Genomic DNA, 8,161 nt, shown 5'->3' with positions numbered 1-8,161 from the left:
ATCCAGACATCACATCCTCACACAGAAAAACATGCCAGACAGGCTCTCCTTTCCTTTTACAGAGAGGAAAATATCTTCTAGAAGTGCCTCCGAAAGACCAACTTTATGACTCTTGAGCTAGAACTTGGTCACATGACCATCCCTCCAACACATTTCCTGAATGTCTCTACTTCCTTACTGCCTAAGTTTCCTCAAACCACTATAAACTAGAATCAGTGCCTCCCTCCCAAGAATTGCTGCCAGTGAGGTCATCAACCACCTAATTGCCAAAACCAGTGCATGCATTTCACAGCCTGGCCTTACCTGGTTTCTAGATCAGTCAACACTGGAGACCTCTCCCTATTCTTTGAAGCTTAATCCTTCCTTAGGGTGTTTTCTCTCCAGGTGTCTGTGCACTTCTGCACCACTCTTCAGGGTTCTGTGGCTCCATTATTCACCCCCTCCTTCCTACACACCCTCCGTGGACCCACATGCCACCTTTGTGGCAAATACTACTACAGTTGCATAGCTAGCACCTACCTCTTTTATAAGCAGTGGATCTATATTTTAAATTTCACCAACTTCTTTTATAAGCAGTGGATCTAGATTTAAATTTTAAATCTATATTTTAAGCAGTGGATCTATAATATTGGTTCAGGACGTCCCTAGAGGACCTCAAACTAAAACACCAAGGTCATTGTTTTTTCCCTTATACCAAGTCTGCTCTTTCTGCACTCTTTATTTCCATTAAAGGCACCACCACCACCCAAGCTAGAAACCTCACAACCATCTTCCTCATCATTACTACCATCAACCCGTGTCAATTCTACCTTCTAAATACATCTCAAAATCAAAATACATCTCAAAATCATCATCTTTCCATCTCAACCATAGCTGCACTGGTTCTGGTTCAGTTCTTCCCAGGACGGTTCTGACAGCCTTTTTTTTTTTTTTTTTTGGCAGCTTACAAAACATAATTTTATTTAAATTTGTATAGATAAAAATCTACCAAAATTTTAACAAAAACTTTATCCAAATCCTTTCCCACAACAAAATTGGACATCATGGAAACAAAACAAAACAAAACAAAACAAACATTCAAATAAGGTTCCCATCTTTCTACCATAAACTGGTAGATTCTGGGAGGATGAGGAGTAAGAGATAAATGAGGAGAGAAGATACTGATACCCAACACAATTTGATCTTCAGTGTTGTCTCATCTTTAAATGACTTAATAACAGAGATTTCCATAAGAATCAGGATTCATTTTTGACACAAAAATGGAAGCTTCCACTCCAAAATCACAAATAAGGTTTCTGGTTTTCTTTTTGGTGTGAGGTAAATAGTGTATTCAATATTAAGGCAAATGGTAAAAACACATGAATGGTATATTAATGCAGACCTTCCATTAAATATATTTTGGAACACTCATGGATTTTTCAAACATATGTTGGAATTAGAAATCTGTAAAATCTGCTGCAGTGTGTAATAGCTATTTGCTTGAATGTCTTGGCAGTGCCTTTTTAGTAGCTAATATGTTCAGTGTAATCTTGTGCCTTTTTAGCAATTAATACATTAAATATAATCTTGTCTGAGTTTTTAAATGGTCTGTTTTTCTTTTTCGTTATGTAGGATTAGATGCCCACCAAAATACTTGTAAATGAAGCAGGACCTGATTTCAAATTCTGTCTAGACACACAAGAGTTGGCCACACAGACCACTTCCCAAAGTCTGCAGAACACTGCCTACTGGGCAGGCTTACAATGACAAAAGAGTATGAGAATACAAGATATTATTTTTATAAAGACTCAAATCAGATTTAGGCTGTCTACATATATTATTCCAGAAAACACAGATTTAAGATTTTTCAGTGATTCTTGCCTTCTCCCCCCTTTTCCTCCCCAATGAGATAACCATTTCTTTCACAATGATGAACCGTCCCTTTTTGTGGAAAAATGGCTTTCTTTCCCCATCGGATTAGGACAAAGACATTAATTCTTGGCCACACTGGCCACAGCCTTCTTGGCTGCATCCTCCAGGCCAATGGCTGAAGTAATGGGGAGTCTGCTGTTGTTGAGTATCTTCTGGGCCTCTTGGACGTTGGTTCCTTCAAGCTGGACCACCAGGGGCACCTTGAGTTCTAGCTCCCAGCAGCCTTTGGTGATCCCATTGGCAATGATGGCACTATTGACGATACCACCAAAAATATTGACAAGGATGGCTTCAACCTTAGGATCAGCTCTGAGCAATTTGAATGCTTGATATACTTGAACTTCCTTTACACCACCTCCAAGATCCAAGAAGTTGGCTGGCTTCCCACCATTAAGGAAAATGATGTCACAAGTAGCCATGGCGAGCCTAGCACCATTCACAAAGCAGGCAATGTTCCCATCTAGTCCTATGTATTTTAGATCATATTTGGCAGGTTCATTTTCAATGGGCTCATTCTCTGATTTGTCATCCATAGCAAATATGTCTTTTTGTCGGAATTCTGCATTGTCATCAAAGTTTATCTTGGCATCAAAACAGACAATTTGTCCTTCTGGAGTTTCACTAAAGGGATTCACTTCCACCTGAGTAGCATCAGTTTTCAGGAAGAGATTATACAGCTTCGTAAGTTGATCTGCAGTCTGGCTTTTCAAAGGCCCAACGAAGCCTAGATTTTCTGCCATCTGCTGAGCTTGGCTGTCCTTTATTCCTTCAAAAATGTCAACTTGCTCCTTAAGAATGAGCTCTGGGTTTGAAGCAGCCACCTCTTCAATGTCGACACCCCGCTGGGGGCTGCCCACCAGCACGGGGCCATTGTAGGACTTGTCCATCAGAATTGCCAGGTAGGTTTCTCTGGAAATGTCAAAGGCTTCAGCAACCATCACCTTGTTAACTTTCACACCTTCTTTTGGAGTTTGTTTTGTCGCTAGATTGTACCCAATCATTTGTTTAGCCAGCTGTCCCACAACATTAGGGTCTTTTGTTAACTGAACACCTCCTTTCAAACCACTATTAAAGATACCTTTTCCTCTTCCTCCAGCTAAGATCTGGGCTTTTAAAACAATTTCTTTTGCATTTAGTCTCTTAGCAGCCTCCAGAGCTTCATTCACAGTGTCTGCTACAAAGAATCTTTGAACTCTCACTCCGTTATTAGACATAAGTTTCTTGCTCTGGTATTCCTGCAAGTGCAGCCATCTTCTGGAGGTTAATTGAACTGCCTGGGACCCAGCCGCCAGGAAGCGGGGCCGCAGTCCTAGGGCGCGCAAAAGCTTTCCGGCCACAGGGACGCCATCTTAAACAGGAAACCCGGCACTCTAACAGCTTTTTAACTACTGCCCCTTTCCCTTTTTTCCTGCCTTGTATGAAGATGTGATGCTTGGAACTGTGGCAGCCATCTTGCAACCATGAAGTGATGAGAGTGAGAACTAAAAGCCAAGGAGTTAAGGATGGCAGAAGAAAACCGGACAGGAACTGGGTCTCTGTGACCCCGTTGAGCAGTTGAGTCAACCCCGGGAATCATCTGTCTGGAGACTGCTTGTGATGTGAAGTCATAAATGTCTTTCCTTATGCCTTTGATAATGGCTATTAGTTGCATCATAAGCCATTCCTAATTGACATAGTGAGTAGGAAGATGAAGGTAACAATGTGAACAAACTTACAACATATTAATGTGGCACTCTTGAAGCAGCTATTTTAGTCTGAGAGGCAGTTTTGTTTGTTTGTTTGTTTTAGGTAGCTGGGGGGAAAGCCAAACTATTAAATATTTAGTTTTTAATTATTGTTACTAGATAGTATATTCAGTAGTCATCATGCCCACATCCCTTGTCCCTTGTTTGTCTTTTTCACTTAGGCCTGCTTTTAATTTTTAATATAAAACAGTATGTTGAGCAATTTTGTGGAGGGTGTTTTCAAATGGTCACATCAAACATTCCCTGGGTCAAAATGACCGCAGAAAATAGGCCTCCGCCAAGTGTATGGCCTCACCTGGAGCAAAGGCATGTGAGGCAGGGATCTGTGGAGTAGGGTGAGGACACAGCAAGTTAAGATGGTGCGGGGGAGTCATGTGGGGTGGAACTCAGAGAGTCGGGGGTTGAGAGTAGAGTAGGGGCAAAATATGTGAAATGTAGGGCTTATGAAATGTGGAAGCCCTTCTTCCCAAATGCAAATTGGGGGCACCCATTTCACTAGGGTGTTCTTGGCCTCCATCCCATCCTGCCTATTTTGTGCACCTTCAGGTGGCCTGCTCTCATCTCAGCCCCACCTGGGTGCCTGTGGGAAACGTGGTTGCCCCAATGTCACACAGGAAGCATGGCCATCTCTGCTGCTGAGGTCTGAAGTCCATCCTGGGGCGGAGGTATGGTTGTCTGGTTGGAAGCAGGGACCAGGAGACTTGACTGGAAGTTTCTAGTGTCTGATGCTGGTTGCTTAGGGGAGTCACCAGACAGTCCCCATGATGCCACCTGCAGAGGAAGTAGAAAGATAAGATCCAGGATCCAGAGCAGGGAGAGAGTGGAGGACCCAGAGGCTGATGGGGACAGTGCAGAGCATCCCCATCCGTATTCAGACATGCAGATGGATTGGAGTACTTGATGATAATTGCGCAGCATCCAGATTGGGAATGAAGAATTCAGCCTCCACCACAAGTGCAAAGTCCCTGGGACCAGCCATCCGGAGTCACCCAGTTCTTAATCACTGGACCTCTAAAGATAATGGTCCCCATCCTCACACTTCACCCTTCCCCAGACTGCCCCAAATGTGGCTCTTCTGATGACAGTATTCTCCAGGCTTTATGAAGCTTTACTAATTGTGGCTGGTTAGTTATTTCTGAACAAATTGTTTCCAGTCCTGGTGTTGAAGGATAGCACTTGAACAAACAGAGAAAACACTTAATAAACATTCCAAGGTCATTGGCCTTTGGAGAAAGCTTGTCTTTTGGTCATATCACTACTTCTAATGTGGTTTTTTCCCCCTCAGAGAAGGGTGTTAGAGGACTGGGCATTTTGCCCTCTAGACAGTGTCAGCGGGACAGTTCTATGAGTGTATTGACGGTTCCTGGTCATGTGCTGTGATCACCAAGGTTCAGCCAGTTTTGTGTCTGGGGAACCAGTAGGTTCCTTGGGTATAACGCTCCCCATTGCTGAGGTTATAGCAGCCTCTAGGGGTTGCCACGGGTTACTGTGCTGGCTACAGTGTCTTGGATCCCTTTAAAGTTGGAGTTCTCAGGATTTCCTACAGGTGTTCCACGGGAGTACGGAGGGTCTGATGGCCATGGTCTGCAACTTAGGGTATCAGTTTGCCTAGACCCACCTGAGAATCACCCCCACTCTAACTGCACACATGCAACATACACACATGCACATACAGTGCCTGCTCTGAAGGGGGCGTGCATTCAAGTCCTCGCTCCTCTTGTTGAAGCCCCCCAATTTCCCCTAGTTCTTCCCCATGTCCCCAACTTCCTAATTCGCTGAACACAAGCATGTTTGTGTTCACACGTGGCCCTGGAGAGCTGTTGCCAAGCGGTATTTAGCATTTTCCTGAGTCTCTCAGCAGGGGCGTTCCAGGCTCTAGTTTTTATGATTTATCTCAAAATCCAATCCAGTCTCATCACTCTCTGCTTAAAGCCTTTGGCGATTTCCCATTTCCCCTTCTGGTGGCTTATAAGGCCCCTTTCCCATCTCCCTGCCCTCTTCAGCCTCGTCTCTCCTGACACACCATCCCCACCTGCTAGTCAGAATGAATTTCTTTTTGTACTTCAAAAGCTCTCTTCTCATTCTTGAAATTTTACAATTAATCCCATCTGGCCACAGCTCTGTGTACAGCATGGCAGTGTCTAATAATTAGTTACGAGTGTCTGCGTATCATCCAGTATTCAGCAGGGCAACTGTGACTTGCCCACTGCAAAGCTCCAATACCCGCTTTGAAAGATACCAAAGAAGGTTAAGACACAGTTCCTACTTTCCTGGAATTTTACCTTCTAGTTGGGTAAGACATGAACACATGAAATGCCTAGAAAAACAAGTAAGTGTTAAAACAGAGGTTGCAAACTAGTGGATTGTGAGCTGAAGCTAGGCCTTAAAAAAATGTGTCTTGTTTCAAAATAACAATCTTAGCCAGCTCAGTTGTCATTTTCCAATTTTTAAAATTCTGGTAAAATACATACAACGTTAAATTTACTATGTCAACCATTTTTAAGTGTAAAATTCAGTGGCACTAAGTACATTCATATTGGTGTGCAGCCATCACCACCATCTACCTCCAGAGCTTTTGCATAATTTTTTTTTTTTTTGAGACTAAGTCTCACTCTGTCACCCAGGCTGGAGTGCAGTGGTGCGATCTCAGCTCACTGCACCTCTGCCTCCCAGGTTCAAGCGATTCTCCTGTCTCAGCTTCCCAAGTAGCTGGGACTACAGACACCTGCCACCATGCCTAGATAATTTTTTGTATTTTTAGTAGACATGAGGTTTCACCATATTGGCCAGGCTGGTCTCAAACTCCTGATCCACCCGCCTCGGCCTCCCAAAGTACTGGGATTACAGGTGTGAGCCACTGCACCCAGCCTAGAACATTTTTCATCTTGCAATTCTGAAACTCTGTACCCGCTCATCACTAATTCCCCATCCTTGCCCCCCACCCACCTCCTGGCAACCACCATTTCACTGTCTCTGTGGTTTTGACTACCCTAAGTATTACAGGTATTGCAGCTCATACAAATGGAATCGAACAGTAATTTATCCTTCTATGACTGACTTATTTCATTTAGCAGAATGTCCTGAGGATTCATCTGTGTTGCATATATCAGCATTTCCCTCCTCTTAAGGCTAAATAATATTCCATCATGTGATATATATATATGTGTGTGTCACATTTTGCTTATCTGTTCATCTGTCAATGGACACTCGGGTTGCATCCGCGTTTTAGCTCTCGTGAATAATGCTGCTATGAATATGGGTGTACAAATATATCTTCAAGACTCTGCTTTCAGTTCTTTTGAGTATATACCCAGAAGTGGAATTGCTGGATCATATGCTAATTCTATTTTTAAATGTTTGAGGAACTGCCATACTGTTTTCCACAGCAGCTGCACCATTTTCCATTCCCACCAACAGCGCTCCAATTTCTCTACATCCTCACCAACACTTATTTTTGATTTTGCTTTTGTTTTGTTTTGCTTTTTAATAGTAGCCATTGTAATGGATGCGAGGTGTTCAATACAGTTAAATTTTTAAAAAATTAGTTACCAATATCTAAAAATCAAATTTCACTTTAAAAGTGTGTATTTTCAGTTTTTTTGAAAAACTGGAAAACTCTGGCTGGCCTGGCCTGTCCTCGTCCCTGGTAACAGTTGGCTAGAGCTAAGTAGCAACTGCCCCTTGGCACAGGGCAGGGCCTGCAATTTCCAGCTCAGCTTGCACCTCTCCTGTAGGTTCCTGAACACAAAAAATAAAAGCAGGTGCCTCTCACCCCAGCACTGCCACTTTTCCCCATTGAATGGCCAGGAAGAGAGAATTTTCCTTGTATTCATCCTTGATAAAATGTGGCAAAACTAACAGTAGACAGGGAGATAGGGAGTGAATGTCATTTTTGTGATAGTGTATACCGATTATGTTCAATTGGTAGATTAGTCCATTTTCACACTGCTGTGAAGAAAGCATGAGACTGGGTAATTTATTTTTATTTGAAAAAGAAGTTTAACTGGATCATGGTTCTGCAGTCTGTACAGGAAGCATGATGGCATCAGCTCCTGGGAGGCCTCAGGGAACTTACAATCATGGCAGAAGAAGGGGGCAGAGTGAGGCGTCTCATATTGGGAGAAGAAGCAAGAGAGAGAGGTGGGTAGGTGCTAACCAGTCCTCGTGTAACTGGTTACACAACCAGTAAATAACCAGTTGAGAATAACCAATTCTCATGAGAACTCTATCACAAGAACAGCGCCAAAGGGATGGTGCTAAACCCTTCATGAAGGATCCACCCCTATGATCCGATCACGTCCCACCAGGCCCACCTCCAACTCTGGGGATTACAATTGAACATGAGGTTTGGGGAGGGACACAGATCCAAACCATATCAACTGGCAATTACAGTTTCTTGTAGTGAATCACTTCACTTGTGTTAGTTCTTCCTGGCCCCTATAGGCATTTGAGTTTGTGATCCTTGGGTTAAACTCTTGGCCACTAGGTGTTCTGAGACAATGGCT

The 8,161-nt window shown here is 43.3% G+C and overlaps 1 pseudogene across 1 annotated transcript; it reads right to left on the bottom strand.

Annotated features, from left to right (window-relative positions):
* Window positions 1–1,580: 1,580 nt before the first annotated feature.
* Window positions 1,581–3,239, bottom strand: LOC105505969 (annotated as a pseudogene). The gene has a single exon (XR_001000847.1). The product of XR_001000847.1 is annotated as a succinyl-CoA ligase [GDP-forming] subunit beta, mitochondrial pseudogene (transcript).
* Between the last annotated feature and the right edge of the window lie 4,922 nt (window positions 3,240–8,161).

The sequence above is a fragment of the Colobus angolensis genome, unplaced genomic scaffold (assembly GCF_000951035.1).
Source record: "Colobus angolensis palliatus isolate OR3802 unplaced genomic scaffold, Cang.pa_1.0 Scaffold10, whole genome shotgun sequence".
Taxonomy (NCBI): domain Eukaryota; kingdom Metazoa; phylum Chordata; class Mammalia; order Primates; family Cercopithecidae; genus Colobus; species Colobus angolensis.
The sequence above is the reverse complement of the archived record's forward strand: the minus strand, read 5'-3'. Positions and strand labels throughout refer to the sequence as shown.